At 47.9% G+C, this 21512-nt stretch overlaps 1 long non-coding RNA gene across 1 annotated transcript in view; it reads left to right on the top strand.

The window, feature by feature from the left end:
• The first annotated feature begins 683 nt into the window (after positions 1–683).
• The window catches only part of LOC131487648 (uncharacterized), a 29087-nt gene continuing 8258 nt past the window's right edge, over positions 684–21512 (top strand). Inside the window, exon 1 of the long non-coding RNA XR_009249867.1 lies at positions 684–1013. This is a non-coding gene — a long non-coding RNA (uncharacterized LOC131487648). The remainder of the gene's footprint in view (positions 1014–21512) is intronic.

Here is a 21512-nt window from a genome sequence, read left to right on the forward strand (position 1 = left end):
AATGTTATTGTTCCTCCCTGGTCCTTCTGTAATTGAGTCATCACTGAAGACTACCCTTAGAGACAGGAGGAAGCAAAACATTGCACTGGGGGGGAGGGGAAGGGAAGGGAGTATTAAAATGAGCAGAGTAAGGATGTCACCTTCTGAGGGGGCTGGGTCCCTTTGGAGGCAAATCTGCATACGTTTGCATACCTGTGCTCACCACCACCCCAGCCTACAAAGGGACACCCAGCTCTTCCCACCTATAAACAGACTAATCCCTTCGCTCTCTCCTTTGCAGGATACGCTGAATCAAAATTTAACTGCCAATGTTCTAGAAATCTCCAGGCGGGGGTGGGGGTGGGGGAACCCACCGAATGAACATGCCATTTACATTTTAAATTTCAAAATGTCACTTTTAGTTTGTATTTTTTTCTAAGGAGGCAAGAATGTGTGTTGAAGACTTTCCAGGGAGGGAGACAGGAAAATAGTGAAAGGTCAAACCAAATCCTGAATCTTCGGTTGAAAAAGAGACTGGATCTCCTCCTTTTCCCTTTATTTATATGCGTGCACTAGGGATCCTAACCTTATCCTAATAAGAAGGTTCCGAGGAATTGGGTCTCTTCTTTTTTCAGGATCATCATGCGTCTTCCAAGAGGAAAATGGACTCTCACTTTGGAAACCATAAAACCATGTTTGTTGTATGTCCCTTAGCAAACAGCTCCCTGCGCCGGGCGGAGACAGGCTGGGCGCTGGGAGCCGGAGCCCAGGGCGGCAGCGCGTTGTGTAACCCGCCTGGGAATCACGTTGCACGGGCGAGATCCGCAGGCTTTCAGTGCAATAATAAGCTTGATCTTTTTATTCAAATACAAGGAACAACCACCGCCGGCTCCAAGTCACGTGGCCGGGTCACATGGTGCCGAGACACAGAAACCGGCTGGCAGTCATTAACTAATGCTTACTCCCAGGGAGAAAACGCAGGTTTTAAAGACACGAGCTCTGTTTTTGTAAACCACGCAGCACTGCAAGAGAAGGTATACAGGGTGGGTGTGTGTGTGTGGGGGGGGGTGCCTTAAACTTGCTAAGTGCTTTCCAAGGAAAGGAAAAGAGCCAACACATACTCCCGGGTGTCGTTCCGCTCCGACTCGACGCACTTGCCCGGGGTCACCCGCTTCCCAAACCTGGAGGAGCCTCGGGCTGCAGCATCCCGGGCGCTGCGCGGAGGGAGGGGCAGGCGGCTTGGGCGCGGGGCCCAGGCGTTCGCGAACGGGGAGGACGCGGTTCTGAAATTAGCAGAACGCTACATTTTCTCTTCCCTGTGAAACTCGTGCTCCTAGGAGCCGACGGCGTGCGGGGAGGGGTGAGGGGGTGGGAAAAGGCAGGGCGAGCTCGTGGGCACTTCTGCTGGCGTTTTCATGGAAAGGAAGACCAGCCTCCAGAGCGTGGTTCCTTTAAGTCTTCACGTGGTGGGAACAGAGACTGGAAGGACGCTGCCTACCTGAATGTTTCCTTGTTCAGGCGGCTGAATTTAGAAAGAAGTTCTTTCACTTTCTCCAGCTTGTGGGGTGTTACTCTGTGCTTTCAAAAACGAATGATCCAGCTGAGTTTGTTTGATTTGGGTGTACAAGCGACAATAGCGAGGGTGAATAGAGTTTAGAATCTCTGCTGGAGGCAAGGGATAAAGGACAGATAAAAGATTTTAGCAGAAACTAAACTAACTTTTTTTTTTTTTTTTTAAGGCTAGGTGTGTTTTATTTCACGTTATGAAAAAGTACTTTTCCCCCCAAACGCCTTGCGGTATGTGCTCAGCCTTGCAAGAAAATCCACCAGAATAGTCTGGAGCCTTGTATATTTACTTTATTTAAATCCTTCCCGATAGAACGGATACATAAGGAATTTCCAGTTTTCTAGATTCACTGACCAGGCTGTAATTATTTCAGGAAATTTAGTGAGGGAGTTTTATTGCCTCCATTCTCACTCCCCCCCACTCCGCATTCTACCCTCTTGAAAAAGATAAAAGTAGGTGACTCTAAGGGATGGACCCAGGTTTTGTACAGCCCGAAGCTTATAGGATGTGAGAGCCCCTTTTGAAGGGAATATAAAATTATAAATACAAAATTAGGTATTAAAGTATCCTCAAATTCAGAAACATACTTCTTAGTTGCTTATCATATAAGCAGATTTGCGTATAAGCGTATTTGCTTATCATATATCAGATATTTACCTCTGATATCCTTTGTATCCTGTATTTTGGGGGGCGTGTTTCTTAGGTGGTCTCAAATTCATCTTGACCAATTATCAATTTTAAGTGTGCCTACAGTTAGTTGTGAAGTTTGATGGTTGGAAAAGTTTTCCCCAGGCCAGCTTCTAACTAGTCTGTTTTGGTTGTGTCTATGCCACATCTTGATTTTCCTCCCCCGGGCCACGCTACCCGTGGTGCCAGAAACCACGGGACACATAACTTGTGATGTGACCTCTGGATCTGAGCCTTCATATCTCCATGCCGGGTGGGTCAACCCAGTGGGCCGTAGGAATGGTGCTGGCAACCTTCCCTGCTCCAGAACAGTTAGCAGTAACTGAACTGTAAATATATAAAATTTAAAACATAACCTGAGCCCAAAGTAACGGTATCTCTAACTCCTAATTCCTCTTAGCCAGATCCCCCAAAATACCCATGGCCACTCCAAAGTCACCCAGGGGCACCTGGGTGGCTCAGTCGGTTGAGCATCTGACTTCAGCTCAGGTCCTGATCTCGTGGTTCATGGGTTCGAGCCCCGCATCCATCAGGCTCTGCGCTGACAGCTCAGAGCCTGGAGCCTGCTTCGGATTCTGTGTCTCCCTCGCCCTCTGCCCCTCCCCCACTAGTGCTCTGTCAAAAATAAACATTATTTGTTTGTTTCAAACAAAATAAACATTAAAATAAATAAACATCAAAAACAAATAAACATTAAAAAAAATTTTTTTTTTCAGAGTCACCCAAAAGGAGGGGAAATGTGGCCCAAGGGAATTCAGAGTAGAAAGAGGCAGCGATCTTAAGCAGTCAAGGTCAGAGTATCTTACCACCGCCAAGTTTACAAAAGCCAATGGCCAGGAATGCGTTGCTGGGGCTCCTGCCTGGGTGAAAGGCCTGGAGCTTCCTTTTCATCAGCTTCAAGGTAAACCTGTTTCTAGTGACCCTGGGGGCATACTAAGTGTATCTCAGGGAGTCGTTTTCTGGGTCCTAGAGTCAAAGATCCTTGTTTCGGGCAAGCTTGCTTATCTGGACATCTCGCGGGAATGATTTGTAAAAGTAAATTCCATTAATACAAAGCCTCTGTTGGGCTCTGACTCCGCCCCTTGCACCTCGACTTCACCCAACCAGGCTCTTGGGGGAAAACCAACCTCCCTCTCTACACGTGCAAGGGAAGGGAGGAGGGGAGAGGCTGGGTCAGGGCATTTATTCCGTGTATACTTTACCCTGCGGGTTTTCTGTGCCCAGCACCACCAAGTGCCCGTGTCACACACACATCACACCCTGTACTTCCCAGGACGACCCCGAGTGGCTCTTGCGAGTAGTTCCGCTCTGCAGATGAGGCACAAGGTGCAGAGAGATTGTTTTCTGCCGGGAGTTGCGTGGCGAGGACATTTCAAAGCGGGGACTCGGAACCAGGTCTGTCTGACTCCCCAGGCGGGTGCTTTCGTGACAGAACTCTGACCTTAAACTTCTCACGAAGCGAATGCCGCACGCGTCTTGTTTTAGGTTCTGGAGTGAAGCCAACTTTATTTGCAGCGGTATCTGGTTATAGCTCCCCTTTCTTTGCGTCCGCTCTCGCGGAGGATGATCTCATCGCCTGCTAAAATAATTAGGGAGTGGGGCCAACAGGATTCCCTGACCAGCTTTAAAGTTCCTCTCTTCCCCTCTGCTGGTAGTGCTCTTTCCTTGCTTTACCTGTCAAAGCCCCCTTTAACCTTGTCAATGTCACACTTCCCTCCCCCCCGCCCCCCGCCCCCCCCCCCCCCCCCCACGATTGCCCCTAGAATATGCCACCCGCCTTTACTCCGCGCAGCAACAAGAGTCACCTTGTTGAATCGCTTGCTTAGCTTGTCAGGGCAGTGTTCTGAGTGTGGACTGGCTTGCCAACGTGCTGTTGACGGGGGAAAGGAGGCTGTCCGTTCAGACAATCCGCAAATGCACTAATTAGCCCGGTGGAGAAAGCCCCACATGCAGGCAGTAGCATCTCCCCGGCAGGTGAGATGACCCGTCTGATACAGCTTCCTGCCTGCAGTAGCAGTGATTTTTCATCATCCCAGGCCAGGCCGGGGACAAGGGTTGAAGAGCAGGACTGACTCCTTTCGCTCAGGGTCTCCCACCTTCTACGCCATCCGACACGGGGGCCGGACCGGAGGTGGGGGAGTGGAGAGGCTGGCTCGTGCCATGGTTCGTAGCGTCCCCGGCTGCCGTTTAATACTCCTCCTCCTCCCCACCCCCAGTTGTGGTGATCGAACATACCTTCACACGTTGCCGAATGTCCCCGGGAAGCGACGTTGCCCCTGGTTGAGAGCCGCTTCCCGAGCCCTGTCTACAGATGGCCACCCGTAGCTTCCTGTTGCGTTGATTCTTAAGGGGTCGGGTCGGGAGACAGAGTGGCTTTTGGCTGTCATAGGGAGGTGACTCCCAGTGGGAATGTTCTAAGGTAGACACGGGGCTCACGGTACCAGCCCTGCTCCATGAGGATATTGTGAGGAAGAAGGCATGCTTGGGTATGGAAGCATATTCATTGCTCCGGTCAGTTAACCTGAGACGGAGGTGGTCACCTGAACGGTTCAGCTTGGTGGCTAAGATGTCTGTGGTCAGAGACCCCGGTTTGAATCCCAGCTTTGCTCTTAATTAGCTGTGTGACTCTGGATAAGTTACTTTACTGGGGCGCCCGGGTGGCTCAGTCGATTAAGCGTCCGACTTTGGCTCAGGTCATGATCTCGCGGTCAGTGAGTTTGAGTCCCGCTTTGGGCTCTGTGCTGACACAGCTCAGAGCCTGGAGCCTGCTTCAGATTCCGTGTCTCCCTCTCTCTCTGCTCCTCCCCCACTCATGCTCTGTCATCTCAAAGATGAATAAATGTTAAAAAAAAAAAAAGTTAAAATAAAAGTTACTTTACCTATCTGTGTTTTGGTTTCTGTATTTGCAATATGGGAATGAGTGTTTGAGAGAGAGAGAGAGAGAGAGAGAGCAGGGGAAAGGCAGAGAGAGAGGGAGGCACAGAACCTGAACCAGTCTCTAGGCTCTAAGCTGTCAGCACATATGGGGCCTCGAACCCACGAACCGTGAGATCATGACCTGAGCCGAAGTCGGACGCTCAACCTACTGAACCACCCAGGCGCCCCTGATGATGATGGTTTTTAATGTAGATAAGTAGATCTCTGCTCAGATTGTCCGGATAATTGTGTCAACCTCCTGCTTGGCTGATTCCGGAAACAGGGTATCAGGCAGCAATTTAGAGCCTCCTTCTTGCTCTTTTTTTAATTTTATTTTTTATGTTAAGTAGGCTCCACGCACAATGTGGGCTCAAACTCACAACCCCAGGATCATCCTTCTTGAGGTCTTGCACGGTTATCAACGAAGTTCGGCCGTCCTGAAAAAACTCTGCTCGCTGCCAATGCCCCATCAGGGTTCTTGGCCACGAGCCCGTCGGTCTACAGTGTGCTTGGTCTGCTCAGGCTCAGCCCGAGGTGTTTTGCAAACATTTTTAACCCCGTCATGTAGGGGCACATAAGGGCTTACTAATATATTCAATCCCAAACAAGAGATCATTTAAAAAAAAATGGAAATCAGTGAAAAAAATAGTGAATGTTGCCCTTGTGTGTGGACTGAGTCCTTCAACATTAGAGGAGGTTCTAAGGGACAAAGGGTAACTGTGTAATATATAGAAGCCGCCTTGCTTCTATAGTCGGTAATCAGCAAGAAATAGGACAGGCAATAGACAAAAACGAAAGGCTTCGAAGTGCCATGGCTTGCAGGCTCCCGTCCACAAAGAGCCTACCAGCCTCCTTCAGGAGCAGACCAGGATTTTGCAGAAACAGAGGCCGGAGTGATGATTTGCTTGCCCCAGGCCACGGATATTTCCTCCTTACAAGGCCCCTTTGAAGTGCCTGACTTCAGAGTCTAGGGGGGCGGTGGATACAAGTTAAGGAGATTCCCACAATATTTGCAGATCTTCTCTCCCTTAATGTGTTTTCGATGCAGTGAAGAACAGCTTTGTTGGGGAAAATATGCCAGAGGGAACATCTATCGGCCAAGAGGGGGGAACATGTGCTTGATTTTATTTATTAACACAATTTTTTTAAATAGATACTTTAAAATTTTTATTTTAGAGAGACAGAACGTGAGCGGGGGAGAGGGGCAGAGGGAGAGAGAGGGTCCCAAGCGGGCTCTGCACTCAGTGCCCAGCCCAATGCGGGGCTCCATCCCACAACCCTGGGATCGTGACCTGAGCGGAGATCGAGAGTCAGGGGCTCAACCAGCTGAGCCACCCAGGCCTCCCGTGCATGTGCTTGATCTTGAAACACTCCTGTCTGATGGCCCCCAGTCTGAGGGCTGCAAGTGGAAACTCCTTGTCGGCAACCGGGGTGATAAACAGTGCGATTGAGAACCACCTTTCAGGACCTGACCTGCTTCCTCGGGGAGGAGCTTCTGAAGGGGAGAAACCCTGCCACTGCCTGGCAGCTACTTAGTTATTGCCCAACAAACGTGACATGTAAGCTCGGGTTTGTAAACACGGGGATCGGTTTTAAAATTCCGAGGACATAGGGGCGCCTGGGTGGCGCAGTCGGTTAAGCGTCCGACTTCAGCCAGGTCACGATCTCGCAGTCCGTGAGTTCGAGCCCCGCGTCGGGCTCTGGGCTGATGGCTCGGAGCCTGGAGCCTGTTTCCGATTCTGTGTCTCCCTCTCTCTCTGCCCCTCCCCCGTTCATGCTCTGTCTCTCTCTGTCCCAAAAATAAATAAAAAACGTTGAAAAAAAAAAAAAAATTCCGAGGACATAAACAGATGGTCTAGTTCCCACCTAGACTATGCCTTCTGTGATCTTTCAGACCCAAGAGGAGTGGCTTCCGGAGAGGTCGAGGTCCGAGCTCTGCAGGGTGGGAGCTGAAAGCCGCTTAGAAGCACACGGGAAAGCAGGCTCTACCCCCCTGGCCCTTTGCTCCCTTTCCCCTTTTTCTCATCCAGCAAAGTCCAAGGCCTCGGAATTCTGGCCAAACCTGTTGGCCGACGTAGCAAAACGAGCGGGGAGAATCAGCCAGCCAGCTGGTCCAGGCACCAGAATTCACCATTAGGTTTAAGCACTGGTGCCACGAGCATCTGTGAGACCATATCGGAGGTACCTCGCTGTGACAGGTCAGCTAAGGATGTAAAATGACATTTTACCACAGTAGGTACTTTTTCAAAAGTTATTTTTTTAAGTAATCTCTGCACCCTATGTGGGGCTCGAACTCACGATCCCGAGATCAAGAGTCGCATGCTCTTTCGAGTGAGCCAGTCAGGCGCCCCATAGTATGTACTTAAAAAAAAACACACAACTTTTATTTTGCAATAATTTCAGGCTTACAGAAGAGTGAAAATAGCACAGAGGGTTTTCGTATATCCCTCACCGAGCTTCCCCTAATGTTTACATCTTCTAGAATCTTGGTACGATGATAAAAACTAAGAAATTAACTTTGGTACAAATACTATTAACTAAACCATAGGTTTAGAGGGAGTTTGCCAGTTTTTTCCACTGACGGCCCCTCCCCAGGATCCCACACTGCATTTATTGCCATTTCTCTTCAATCTCCTCCAGTCTGTCACAGTTCCTCAGTCTTTCCTTGTTGTTCATGATTTTGTCACTATTGAAACAACAACAACAACAACAAAACTACCAGTCAGTTATTTTGTAGAGTGTCCCTGGATTTGGGTTTGCCTGTTGATTTTTCATGAATTTTTAGCAAGAACACCATAGAAGTGATGTGCACTTCTCAGGACCAAGGGGTTCATGATGTCAATAATTCTTACGTTTTTATGCTGATTTATTTTGAGACAGAGAGCAGGGGAGGGACAGAGAGAGGGAGGGAGAGGATCCCAATCAGGCTCCCTGCTCGTTGTGAAACCCAGCTCGGGGCTTGATCTCAAGAACTGTAAAAATCGTGACCCCAGCTGAAATCAAAAGTTGGATGGTTAACCGACTGGGCCACCCAGGCGCCGCCCCCCCCCCCGCCCTCCACCCCCCTGCGATAATTCTTATAGCTAGTGATGTTTACCTTTTTTTTTTTTTTTTAACTTTATTTATTTATTTCTTGAGAGAGAAAGAGAGAGAGCATGAGCCGGGGAGGGGGAGAGAGAATCCCAAGCAGGCTCTGCGCTGTCAGCACGGAGCCCGGCGCGAGGCTCGAACTCGTGAACGGCGAGATCATGACCTGAGTCAAAGTCAGAGGCTTAACTGAATGAGCCACCCAGGCGCCCCGTCTTCTACATTTGTTAATTGGAATTCTTCTATAAGGAAGAGCTACCCCTTTCTCCATCCATCCATCCATCCATCCATCCATCCATCCATTCATCTGTTCACTCATGTATTTATATTAGTGTGGACCCATGGGTATTTGTTTTACTCTATGGGCTGTAATCTAATTATATTACCATTTATATTGTACTTCAGATTGTTCCAACTCTGGCCATTGGAAGTGCTTTCAGGTTGGTCCCTGTGTTCTTTGCATCCTGGGCCTTCATCCTTGGGGGTAACTTCTTACCTTCTGGCTTCACAAGATACTCCCGGGTCATCTCCTATTTCCACTCTCTGAGCTCGATCAGCCACTTCTGAAAGAGCCCTGGTTCCGTTTTATAGCTCACAGCATTTAGAGACCAACATCGAGGCACTAGGTGGGCTCACTCTTACTGGGGTGTCATTGCTTCGAGGCCTGCTCAGCAGGCAGAGCTAGGAAATATATGCATGTATAATAAGCCAAGTCTATACACATATTTATGTTCATTTCTTTGTCTATTGAACTGTGTACATATTTTAAAAAAACACGAGAGTTCATGTCGATACCCTTGACTCCAATCACACACCACAGGGATTATTCTAGCCTTTCTCCGTTCCCTATGTGTAACTTCTTTCTCTGACCGTGAGAGGCCTGGTTCTCGTGCTCAATACCGTATTTACTATTCCGTTCGACCCTAGCATCCACATAAGTAATTTGAGAATTGCTAACCCACAGCCCTCTGAGAAACAAATGTACTGACTAGAATGCATATTTGCATCGAGTTCTTTCTGTCCGAAGCCTTACGGTATCCTGTTAAAACACCGTTGTCAGCGGGGGGTTGCTCGATTAAGCCTCCAACTCTTGGTTTCGGCTCAGGTCATGATCTTGCTGTTTGTGAATTTGAGCCTGAGTTGGGCTCTGTGCTGCCAGTGCGGAGCCTGCTTGGGATTCTCTCTTTCTCCCTTTCTCTCTGCCCCTCCCCTGCTTGAGCTCTCTCTCTCTCTCAAAATAAATAGATAAACTTAAAAAAACAAAACAAAACACCACTGTTTTCAAAATTCTTTCCACCCCTTTCATGTGGTTATGTTATTCGTTTATAATACACTTAGGTGAATTTGTTATGGTTTAGATCCCTCTGGGGTTCCCTCCCATACCCTGATTCATTTGGTTTTTTAAATTTACGTACAGCAAACTTCACACTTGCTGGTGTACGGGTCTGTGGGTTTTGACATACGCATAGAGTCATGTGTCCACCACCGCAGTCATGATATAGAATAATTCGATCACAAAATTTCCCTCACGCTGCCCCTTTGCAGTCAACCCCTCCCTGCACCTCATTCCCTCGCAATCACTGATCTGTTTCCTGTTCCTGTAGTGTGGCCTTTTCCAGGAAGTTAGACGAACGGAATTCTATAATAGCCTTTTGATCTGGCTTATTTCGCTTAGCAAAATGTGTCTGAGAGTCAGTCATTCCATTACATGAATCGATAATTTGCTCCTTTTATTGCTGAATAATATTCCACTTTTTAGGCACCTCAGGCTACCGTTGCCGTTGCTGTCACACTGCCTTGAGGCACGGCGGGATATCCTAGGAGAAAAAAATGATACAATTACTGCTGGTTTGGGCGTACTCTGGATTCTGGTCTCCTATCTCAGTCTGCCTGTTCCCGTTGACTTTTTTGATTCCCCAAACAAATGCTGCATCGTCCTGTCCGGGTTTTAGAATGGCAATCCATGGGAGAGTCCAGGCGGAGGGTACGTTCACCGTCGTACCCAGAACTGGACCCTCTGCCCTTTGTCTCTTGGCTTTGAAAAGTTGGAAGTCGATGTGTTTCCTGATCCTTGTAATTGACCTATTTTACCTTCATGGAAGCCCGTAGGATCGTGTTTTGTTCCCAGTGGGTCCCCAGGGGTTAGAAGTTGCCCAGTGATGTCCCTTGGGCCATTTTCGTCCGTTGTGTTGGGTCCGTCGCGCTAGACCCTTCCATTCTAGAATAGCGTGTCCTGTCCCTGGTGAACAGCTCAAGTGATTTTGTCGATGATCAACCCTCTATTTCTCTTTTCTCTCTTGCTGAGATCTCTTCCATTCTTTAAATGTCAGACTTCTTGGACCCATCCTCTACTTTCTTTTCTCCTTCATTTTCCATCTCTTTGTCTTTTTTGCTGTCGTTTCTGGGATACTTACCATCAACTTCATTTTCCAGTCTCTCTATATTTAATTTGTCATCTGTGCAGTTTTGTTTTTAGTTCCCGAGAGCTCTTTGGCTGTTGTTCTCTATGTTTCTTCTTCTTCTTCCTCTCCTCCTTCCTCCTCCTCCTCTTCTTTTATAGCATTCTTTGCTTAGGTTTTCTTTTGCTTGGCTCGTCTGTCGTTGCTCTGAGGATATTATTTATTGTGGGGAAAGTTTTCGTCTCCCTGCATAGACTCCAGGCGGCCTTTTTCTTTGGTTTGTGGTGTATCTATCTCCACGGTAGCGTTGGGAACCAACAAGCCAGAATTGGAAGCTCTGAGCTCAAGGTGGGGGTTTGCTGACTGTAAGCTTCCCTGCAGGGTGAGCTCACTGTGTGGGCTATTTGTTGAGCACTCCCTAACTTCAGTATCTTTGGGAGGTTTCTCTGGGGCTGGTCAGATTCTCCAGAGGAGAATTTTAGTCTCCTGCCTGGAAGCTTAACATCTGGCTGCCAAAGTCCTGGGAGCTGAGCCGGGGGGATGGAGGTCTCTCTCGGCACTTGGCACTCATTGTGTATACACTCGTTTAATCTTCTTTGCCTGGACGTGGTGCTTCCAAGTTCCCAGTCCACAGACTTCTATTTTCCACTCTTAGGAGGATGAAATCCTAGACTCTGGTTAGATGGGGTAAAAGCAGTCTCCCGGGATACGGCGGGGGGGGTGGGGGTGGGGTGGGGGTGGGGGTGGGGGAGGAATCTAGAGATCTGTCTTTGGGGGTTTTCACCCAGTCCTTCCCGTAGCCACCCCGTATATATCCACCACTGCCTGGAGCTGTTGGTTCCTGACTTTTTTGGAAGATTCTATAGTGCCAAACGGGTTGATCCTCAGCTTTATGTACTGTCAGCTCAAGGCCTGGTAAGTCCTTTTATCACTCACTCACCTGCTTCCTGGCTTCTATCACCTTGTTGCTGTTTTCTCCTCTCTTGTCCTGCCTGTCTTTGTGGGGTGTGTCTTTAAAGAGTCTCTTTTCACCGTAGCGTTAGTGCATTTGGGGAGGAAGCAAGTTAGATGTATATATTCACTCTTGCATCCTAAAAAAAGAAGTTGAGAATGGTTTTTGTTTTTGTTTTTGTTTTTGTTTTTAATATCAGAAATCATGACTCTTAACGCCAAAATGGTGGTTGGATACCACTTTTGTTGGGCCTTAGTTGGACAGGACTCGTACAAAGTCACGTAGCTAGTTAGAGGAAGAACAGTTTTAGAACCTGGGACCTGACTTCCTAATTTTGTTTCTACTGTACCAGCACAGTGCCCCTTATCGTTATCAAATGACATTTAACGAATCCTTTATTTTGAACTAGTTCCAAAAAATAGAAGAGAGGGTTCCCGTGTGTCCTTCACTTAGTTTCCCCCGACAGTGAAGTCTTAGATGACAACAGCACATTGTCAAAAACCAGGAGCTTGACGTTGGTATAATACTGTGACGAAGGTCAGGTACAGACCTTCAGGCAACGTTTTGTGAGTGTCTTAAACTTGCGTATTCTGCTCAGCAAAAGCCAGAAAAAGACTCAATCTTTTCATGCGAAGGAGCCTCTGATCTAAATAGACATACAAAGATAACTCACCAAATAACGACACTCAAGTACAGTCCAAAATATATTTTGGGGCCATCCTCCAGAAAAGCAAGAGGTGGTAAAAAGAGTGCAGGCTTTGAAATCAGACAAACCTAGGTCTGAATTCAGCTTTGCTGCTTAAGATTTGCGTGTCCCTGGCCGAGGAATTTCCCTGAGCCTCACTTTCTGGGTGTAAAATGGTGAAGATTATTATCTACTTCTTAACATGGTGGGAATTAAATCACGTATACTATAGTCTGGAACAGTGCTTGGTACATAGTAGATATTCAATAAACGGTCACCATCATTGTTATTTAATAAGGTCATAATCCTCAAGGGTCATAATCCTCTAGCTGTCCACTTGATCTTGAGTCCAGCTCAAACACCAGGTAGGATTCTACTTCTTAATTCACTCTGTTGGGTTTAGATAGAAATCAGAGAACAATTCCTCCCGAAGAGAGGCCTCACGGGGCCACATGACTTTCCCAAAGAGGTGGCATAGGTACGTCCTCTGGGCCTCTTGCTTTTACACTGGTGTTTCAGTGAAGTATGGGAAGATGGTCAAACATTTAACTAAATGCAAGTAATTTATGAAAACTTTGGAAAAGGACTATGATTCTTTTGGGTGGAGCGCAGAGTAGGGGCGCGTATCTGACGGCTGAAAGGATGATGCTTAGCTCTTGCCTGCATTATGTTGACAAGCAGTTCATCTTAAGCCCAGGTTAAGACACTTGCTCCTCCCCACCCCCCAACCCCCTACCACTCCATTTGCAAGGCCAAGAGTCTCAGGCCCAGAGAGGAAGTTGTCGTCACAGGCACAGCAAGAACGCTTTGGAACTAGAAACCCATGCAAATTCGAAATCGAGCTTTGTTTGATTATCTAAACAAAAGTACTTACAGGTCAGTGTGCGAACCAGCGACCTGGGGCTTTTCAAAGGCCCACACTTGGGCCCCTCTCAGCAGGAGGTTGTCCCATGAGCATCCTGCTTTGTAGCACACCTGATCTCCCCGCTTGCCCACCTCCGGCTTGGATTTCCTGCCCTTGGCATCCACGGAGAGGGGGGCTCAGAAAGGCCTGGGCCCACAGCAAGGGAGGAGCTCTGCGTGCAAACCTGGCCGTTTGTTTAGATGGTAAAGTCATGACTTTCCTTTGGGGGGGCGGGGTGACCCTGCAGTCCATCAGACTACTTGGTAGTCTGATGGTAAGACAGGATCTGAGGATAAAGAAAAAGCTACTTCACGGTCCTGCCTCTCTTCCTGTTCTGTTGCCTGCCAGGCTTTCCTCTGTGTCTCCAACGGGGGTTGGAGACCCCCAAAGATCTCACCGAAGATCACATTTCCTTCTGCTAGTTTCTCTCTTGCCTGTCTGCGGGGTGTTTTTTGTTTTTGTTTTTTTTTTTTTTTTTTTTAAGGGACTCAGGTACAGCTTTTGGTAGTTTAGGCGAGGGGCTAATTCACGAGATTCTCTCTTCTGTTAATCATCTCGCTACTCCCACAACCAGAGCATCCTAAAGGAAATTAGGCTACATCTAAATGAACTGTGTGGTAAGTGCTGTCATATAAATGGAAAACCATGTTTCTCACAGGCTGAATTGTGTCACTTCCCCCACCCCCTGTTGAAGTCCCAACCCCCAATACCTCTGACCGTGACCGTATTTGGAGACAGGGACTTCAAAGAGGTAATTACGTAAAAGTGAAGCATTTAGGGTGGGACCTAATCCCATAGGAACACGTGTCCTCTCAAGGATATTAAGACACAGACAGGCGCAGGTGTAGAGGGAAGACCATGCGAGGACACAGGGAGAAGGTGGCCATCGACAAGTCAAGGGGAGGGGTCTCAGAAGAGACCAACGCCCTTGACACTTGATCTTGGGCCTCTAGGCTCCGGAGCCATAAGGCAGTAAATCTCTGTTGCGTAAGCCATCCAGTGTGGTACTTTCTATGGCAGCCGGGGCCGACCAGTACATGGTTCAATCATAACTGCGCTGTGGTTCTAATCAATCAATTCACAAAAGTTAACGGGCACCTATTTTTTGCGATCACCATGTAAACGGGGTGTACTTGCTGTCTTCTTTTCTTTTTAGCAGCTTAACTGAGGGATAATCAACGTCCGATAAATTGGACAGACTTTAAGCGTACAACCTGATAAATTTTGACACCTCTCTACACTCAGAACACCATCACCACAATCAAGATACTGAACATATCTGTCATCTTCAGAAGTTTCCCTGAACTCCTTCGTGCTCTCTCTGGCCCCCTGCTTCCCCATTTTCCAGGCCACCACTGAATCCGCGTTCTGTCACTAGAGGTGAATTTGTCACGTCTAGAGTTTTACATACATGGAATCGATCACACAGTATGCATTCTCGTTTGTCTAATTGCTCTCACTTTGTTTAATTATTTGGAGATTCATCCAAATGAATTTGGATTGTTTGTGTTGAGCAGTGGTAGTATTCCACGGTACGCATTCGCCAAGGTCCATCTACTTACGTGTGAAAGGACTCTTCCCGGCTTTAATTTTCTTTCCAACAAAAAATAAGTTTTAATTGATTAATAATATAAGGTGATTAAGTACCACAATGTCTTTATTTACTGTCTTACCCATGTTATTTTATTTTAAGGATATGAAAATAATTGTAATAGCTTTTCTGATGGTACCAAGGGTCTCTATTGTTTTCCAAAAAGGGTTTAATGTCTTAATTATTGGGGTGCCCTGGAAGAGGGGTTTCAAGACCGTGATCTGGATTTTAGTTGATTCTTAGTTATTATCTTTGATCATAATGGATTTTTTTCCTCCTTTTTCACCCAATTTAATCAGGTGTTTGTTTATAATCGTTTGAGATTCTGAGTAGAGTTGCCATAAACATGCGCAAGTCTTTCCGTGGACATATGCTTTCTTTTCTTTTGGGAAAATACATAGAAGTGAGATGGTTGGATCATATGGAAGGTGTGTTTAACGTGGTTTTTTAAAAATTTTTTAATGTTTATTTATTGTTGAGAGAGACAGACAGCATGTGAGCGGGGGTGGGGGAGACGGGGGCAGAGAGAGAGGGAGACACAGAATCCGAAGCAGGCTCCAGGCTGTCAGCAAAGAGCCCGACGTGGGGCTCGAACCCATGAGCAGTGAGATTGTGACCTGAGCCGAAGGCGGACACTCAACCGACTGAGCCACCCAGGCGCCCCAGGTGTGTTTGATTTTTTAAAAATTGCCAAGCTTTTCCCAAAATGGCTGTACCATTTTGTCCCATCCCCAGGAGTAAATGAGAGTTCTGGTTCCTCTGCATCTTTGCCAATATTTGGAATAGTTGATCTTTTTGACTCTAGCCATTCTAAAAGGAATGTAATGGCATATCATTGTGAGGTTAATTTGCATCTACCCAAAGATGTTGAGTATCACTGCCGTCCATGTATCTTTTTTTGGATGACATGTCTGCTCAGATCGTTTGCCTGTTTTTTAATTGGGTTGTTTGTTTTCTTATTATTGAATTTTGAGAGTTCATTATATGTTCCAGATACAGGTCTTTTATCAGATATATACCTTGCAAATATTTTTTTCTAGTCTGTGATTTGTGTTTTCATTCTCTTTTAGTAGCATTCAAAGAAGAGAGTTTTTAAATCTGACGAAATCCAATTTATCGGCTTTTTAAAAATTTTTTTATTTTTCATTTTACTTTTTTATAGATTGTGCTTTTGGCATCACATGTAAGAAATCTTTGCCTACTCTCGTCACCAAGATTTTCTCTCACGTTTTCTTCAAAAAGTGTCTCGGTTTTAGGTTTTACATTTGCGTTTAGAGCCCCGCTTGAGTTAATATGTGTATATGGTGTGAGGTAGGGGTCAAGATCCTTTTACTTATTTATTTTTTCATGTGGGTGTTGAATTGTTTCAGTACCATTTGTTCTTTCTCTAGTGAGTTGCCTTTGCATTGTTGTCATAGATCAGTTAGTTGTCTTTATATGCATGGGTTTATCTTTGGACTTTTTATTCTAGTCTAGTGATAGGTTTATCTGTCTTTATGTCGGTAGCCATGTTGATTGCTATAACTTTGTAGTAAGTCTTGAAATTAGGAAGTGTTAGCTTCTCAACTTTGTTCTTTTGAATGTCTTTTGTAAACAGCATGATCTTTAATGCCTTCATTGCCACACAGAGATCCTTTTGGGTGGGCTTAATTGGTTTCCTCTCTGAATCTCCACAGTGGCTCTTACAGATTTGCGCACTTCTTTTTTTTCTCTTTTATTTATTTTGAGGGAGAGAGAGAGAGAGAGAGCACGTGCATGGGGAAGGGGCAGAGAGAGAGAGGGAGACACAGAATCCGAAGCAGGCTCCAGGCTCCAGCTGGCAGCCCAGAGCGCAACACGGGGCTCGAACCCATGAGCCTTTGAGTGGTGAGATCATGACCTGAGGGGAAGTCGGCCGAGCCAGCTTCTTAAACTTTAGCATGCATCAGAATCTCCGGGAAAGTTTGTGTGTGTGTTTTGTTTTTTATTTTGGAGAGAGAGAGAGAGAGAGAGAGAGAGAGAGAGAGAGAGAGCACATGTGCATGGGAGAGAGGAGGAAGGGCAGAGAGAGAGAGGGGGGAGACAGAGAATCCCAAGCAGGCTCCTCGCTGCCAGTGTGGAGCCCAAGGCAGGGTTCGAACCCACAAACCACGAGATCATGACCTGAGCCGAAATCAAGGGTTGGACGCCTAACCGAATGAGCCACCCAGGTGTCCCTATCCGGGATGGTTTGTTAAAGCCCAGTTTCCTGGGCCCCACCCTGGAGTTTCTGATTCAGGGGGCCTGGCGTGGGGTCCGAGAATTTCCGTTTCTAGCAAGGTCCCAGGTGCTGCTGACACTGCCAGTCTAGGGGCCACCGTCTGGGAACCAGTGGGTTACAGAATGGTCACAAGGGCTGGAGACAGAGGCTCCAGACTGAGCCTCCAGAGTCTCGCTGCAGAACTGGCTTGGCCAGATAGTTGGTGCACCTGCTGCTTGCACTGCTGACCCCAGAGTCACACTGCCTCTGCTGCAGGCGGGGACAGCTGCAGAACCGGGAGGCTGTGCTCGGTCCCCGGGGGGTTAGAGACTGACCCACGTTAGCGCCTTTGTCACCCTCGCTGGGGACGGCCCAGAGCATCTCCACCTCCGTGTGAGACAAGGGAGCCTGGGAAAAAACTGCCTGTTTTGCCCCTTTTCCCGTTTCTCTTCCAGCTAGGACCTATACGCCCGCCTCGTAGAACAGATCGCGTGTGTCCCCCTTGTAAAGGTCAAGGAGTTCGCGCTTTCTTTGCAGTCTTCCAGCACAAGAGGTCAGATCAGAGGAGCGACCAGAAGAGGAACGTCTTCCTTCCCTCCTGGTCCGTATGAAGGTGTTCCAAGACCCACTGACTTACCAAGACCCCTGGCGCTCTCTCCAGCTCCTTCCCTCCCAGCGCTCAGAGACTGGAACCCCGGTGTGGTACCTCAAACCGGTTTGAGACCGACTCCATTCCTGGAAGGAAGATCTGATATCCTTCCCCTAATGAGTTGCAAAGCGTTTTGGAGCCAATCCTCTCTCCCCGGAGCTTGCAGACAGACCTTCCGGTGGTTTCCAGTGGACCCTGTGGGCCATAGATGCAAATAGCCAAGGTGCCTGTTCCCTGCCATTAGCTCAGGTCAAGGTGTCACTTAGACGGCTTCTCAGGCTTGCTCGGTTCTCCCGCCTCCGAGCCCAGAGGTGCGGGTTGGGGACACAGGACGGGTGTGATCAGAGTTCAGGCGATACTTTCTCCCATCTTAAGGTACAGCCTCTTCCTTTAAAGCCACGCTTCAGTGCCACCCACAGCCTTTGCCGACCATGACATAAGCCAACTGTTTTAAAATTTTGGCAATGCTCGTGGCGTCGGAAGCCAAGCCTTAAACAGAGAGGCATCATGACACAGCGGAAGGAGCATGGGATTTGGAGACAGAAGGTCTCCAAAAATTGACTCTTTTCTCCCTATTGACTCCTTGTGTGACCCTGGACACATTTCTTAACCTTTTCTTGCCGCAGCGCCTTCACCTGTGAAAAGAGAAAACTCTGCACCGGAGGCTTGTGAGGATTTAGTATTAAGTGCTTGGTACATATTGTCGAACGGCAGCCGTTAGTAACATTTAGAGCGGGGAGCACGGAGGAGGGTGACAGGCCCATGGCTCATTTGCCTGTACTTCTAAACACGTGTACCGTCTCCGTAAATGTATGGTCTTAGTGGGACAGAGACTGTATTTAGAAATTCCATTCATTTGCCCTTTCACATCCTGTCTAGAATAAGGCAAGGTATAAACATTATTTTTTATGTTGCACACTCACTTAGTAAAGCGAGCTCTTCCCCTGTTCGGTGCTGGAGAGAGATGAGCAGATCTGAGAGAGACAGCGGCTGACCTCGCAGACCTCACGGTCAAGGCGGCGAGGCCATCGCGCACCTCTGATCACAGGCAGTGAGATGGGTTCAGTCGCAGGGATGCGCCCGCGGTGCTAAGGGCCCGGGGGGGGGGGGGGGGGGGAGGGGCAGCAAGCGCCATCCATCTGCAGGCACCTGCACGCCGGACCAAGGAGGTGGGACTCTTTTGTAGACGGTGGCACCGCGCTAGGAGAGAGAGAGAGCTGGCTGGGTGTGCATTTGGAGCCCTCGCTGCTGCAGCTGGGGCTGGAGGGCCAGGGGCACAAATGCCACCGTCCAGGCGAGCAGTGGCAAGGGACTGGAGCCCACGGGCCGCTCCCAGGGCTGGCGAGAGGGCCACTCAACAAGATGTGGGGGCTGACTGGATGCAAGGATAAAGCCAAGAGGCAAGGACACGATGACTTCAGGGTTCCTGGCTTCTGCAACCGGGTGGATGGTCGTGCTTTGGGCCACATTTTCTCTTCTTTTGTTTTCTTTTTTTTTTCTTTTCTTCTCTTTCTCTTCAAATTTATCTATTTATTTTGAGAGAGAGGGGAGCGCGGGAGGGGCAGTGAGAGAGGGAGAGAGAGAATCCCCAGCAGGCTTTGCACCATCAGCGCGGAGCCCGATCGGAGGCTCGAACTCACAAACTCAGATCACGACCCAAGCCGAAGTCAGATGCTTAACCGCTTAACTGACTGAGCCACCCCGGGCGCCCTGGGCCACATTTTCTTTGAACGCAACGGCAAAAATCATGGCATGTTCTTAGTAATTCTGATTTCCTATGGGTGACTTTTGTGACCAGAGTTTATTTACTTGTCCCATTTTCTCTAATACAATTCTATCTGGTAACTAGTAGGGACTAGAACAGATAAGAACAGAATAAGGGCATGAGTCTTTGCCTTCTGCTCCGGCCCCCCCCCCCCCCCGCCCCCAAATAGGAAGCAATTCAGGGTAATTTATGGGCTGTTAACTTACACAGCTAGGACAGAGAGCGGAGTAGGAGTGGCAGTCTGGGCACGGATGGGGAGGTTGCCCAGTTGCTGGGCAAGTGCTCAAAACAGCTTCTGGCTTAGCCGCTTTGCCAGGCACCAACCTCCCCCCCCCCCCGCCCCCGCCAGGTTATGAAATATTTAATACTGTATTTTTATGGGAGAAATGCAACCAGGAGAAAGAAATTTGCCATAAAGGTGGCCTGACCAGATTTTGCCCAACTGACTGGCTTCAAGAACAGGAACGTTTCTGGCCAGTGCATTCAAGGAAGAGAAATGAGAACAAAAACAATCAAATTATATTTTTCTGAGAGTTGGGTGAACCTGAAAGGAAGGTGTTTTCTCAGTTTGAGAGAAAATTTTTTTTTTTTCCCTAATGAAGATGAATGTAAAGTTTAGTTACAAAGACCCCAGGTAAACTAAAAATCTACTTCGGTGAATTTTATTTTATTATTATTTTCTAAAGTTTTCTTTATTTTTGGGAGGGAGACAGGGAGAGTGAGTGGGGGAGGGGCAGAGAGCGAGAGGGAGAGAGAGAATCTCAAGCAGGCTCTGTGCTGTTAGCATGGAGCCCGATGCGGGGCTCGAACTCACACACGGTGAGATCGTGACCTGAGCCGAAACTAAGAGTCGGACTCTTAGCCGACTGAGCCACCCAGGCGCCCCTGGTGAATTTTAAAAGGTAAAAGAATTCATGTTGGAAGAAGTGGACTCTAGCTGAGTCTTAGGTGGCTCAAGCATCTTTTGGTTTATTGAGTATTGAGATTTTTTTTTTTTTCTTTCAACATTTTTTTAATTTATTTTTGGGACAGAGAGAGACAGAGCATGAACGGGGGAGGGGCAGAGAGAGAGGGAGACACAGAGTCGGAAACAGGCTCCAGGCTCCGAGCCATCGGCCCAGAGCCTGACGCGGGGCTCGAACTCACGGACCGCGAGATCGTGACCTGGCTGAAGTCGGACGCTTAACCGACTGCGCCACCCAGGCGCCCAGTATTGAGATTTTAAGCTGCGGAGTATATATGCTTACCGTTGCTCTCTCTGTGTGTGTGTGTGTGTGTGTGTGTGTGTGTGTGTGTGTGTATTTCACACCAAAGACCGAAATCGCAAAGAAGCCTCCGTTAGCAGGTGTCATGATTATCCTACAAACGCAGCGGCACACTGGATTGCTGCCATGGAGTTATTTTCTTCAAACATATCTTTCTGGTATAATGTTCTCTTTCCGGAAGCAAACAACTTCTAATGCGGGGAGTCTTGAGTGTATCATTAAGCCTCCCCAAGCACAAATCCATCCACTGCATTTTAGAAGTAATGGCCTGCATAGCTATGTATCTCTGTGACTGGAGGGACGTGCCGAAATGGGATCTAAGAGGTGTTAATGAAGGAACTATCCCTGAATAGCGAACAGTCAGAACGGAGCCTTCGATCCACACCAAAGAGGGGAAGGAAGGTTCGAATCCTGACCGCGCGTCTCGTTAACCTGCAACCACGCAGGGGTCAAACGTGTGTCTCAGGGCCCTGTGGCGTCTGCTTGGAGCCCCACGGCTGGCGGATCGAGAGCTGTTTGCTCGCCTTGTCCAAATCAGGAGGTGCAAAGGGACAGCAACTGAAAGACGAGTCATAATTTGTAGCTGACTGGCTGCGCTTGTCGTGCCCCGTGTGTTTATAATCTTTCAAAGCCCAATGCAAAGGTTCCTGTGCCTCGTTAATCATCCGGCTGCAATAGTCTTGCTTATCGTGCTGTTTGTCACCACAAAACCTGAGCTAAAGTAAACTTTTCCTTCCCAAGTTTTCCCTCCTAGCCGAAGAGCTATAGCTTCAGCCTTTCTCAGTTATAGCAACCAATGTCTGTTTCAGGCGGGTCCCTGGGGGCTATAATTGCAGAAGTCTAACCTG

The sequence above is a fragment of the Neofelis nebulosa genome, chromosome 1 (genome assembly GCF_028018385.1).
Source record: "Neofelis nebulosa isolate mNeoNeb1 chromosome 1, mNeoNeb1.pri, whole genome shotgun sequence".
Lineage (NCBI taxonomy): Eukaryota > Metazoa > Chordata > Mammalia > Carnivora > Felidae > Neofelis > Neofelis nebulosa.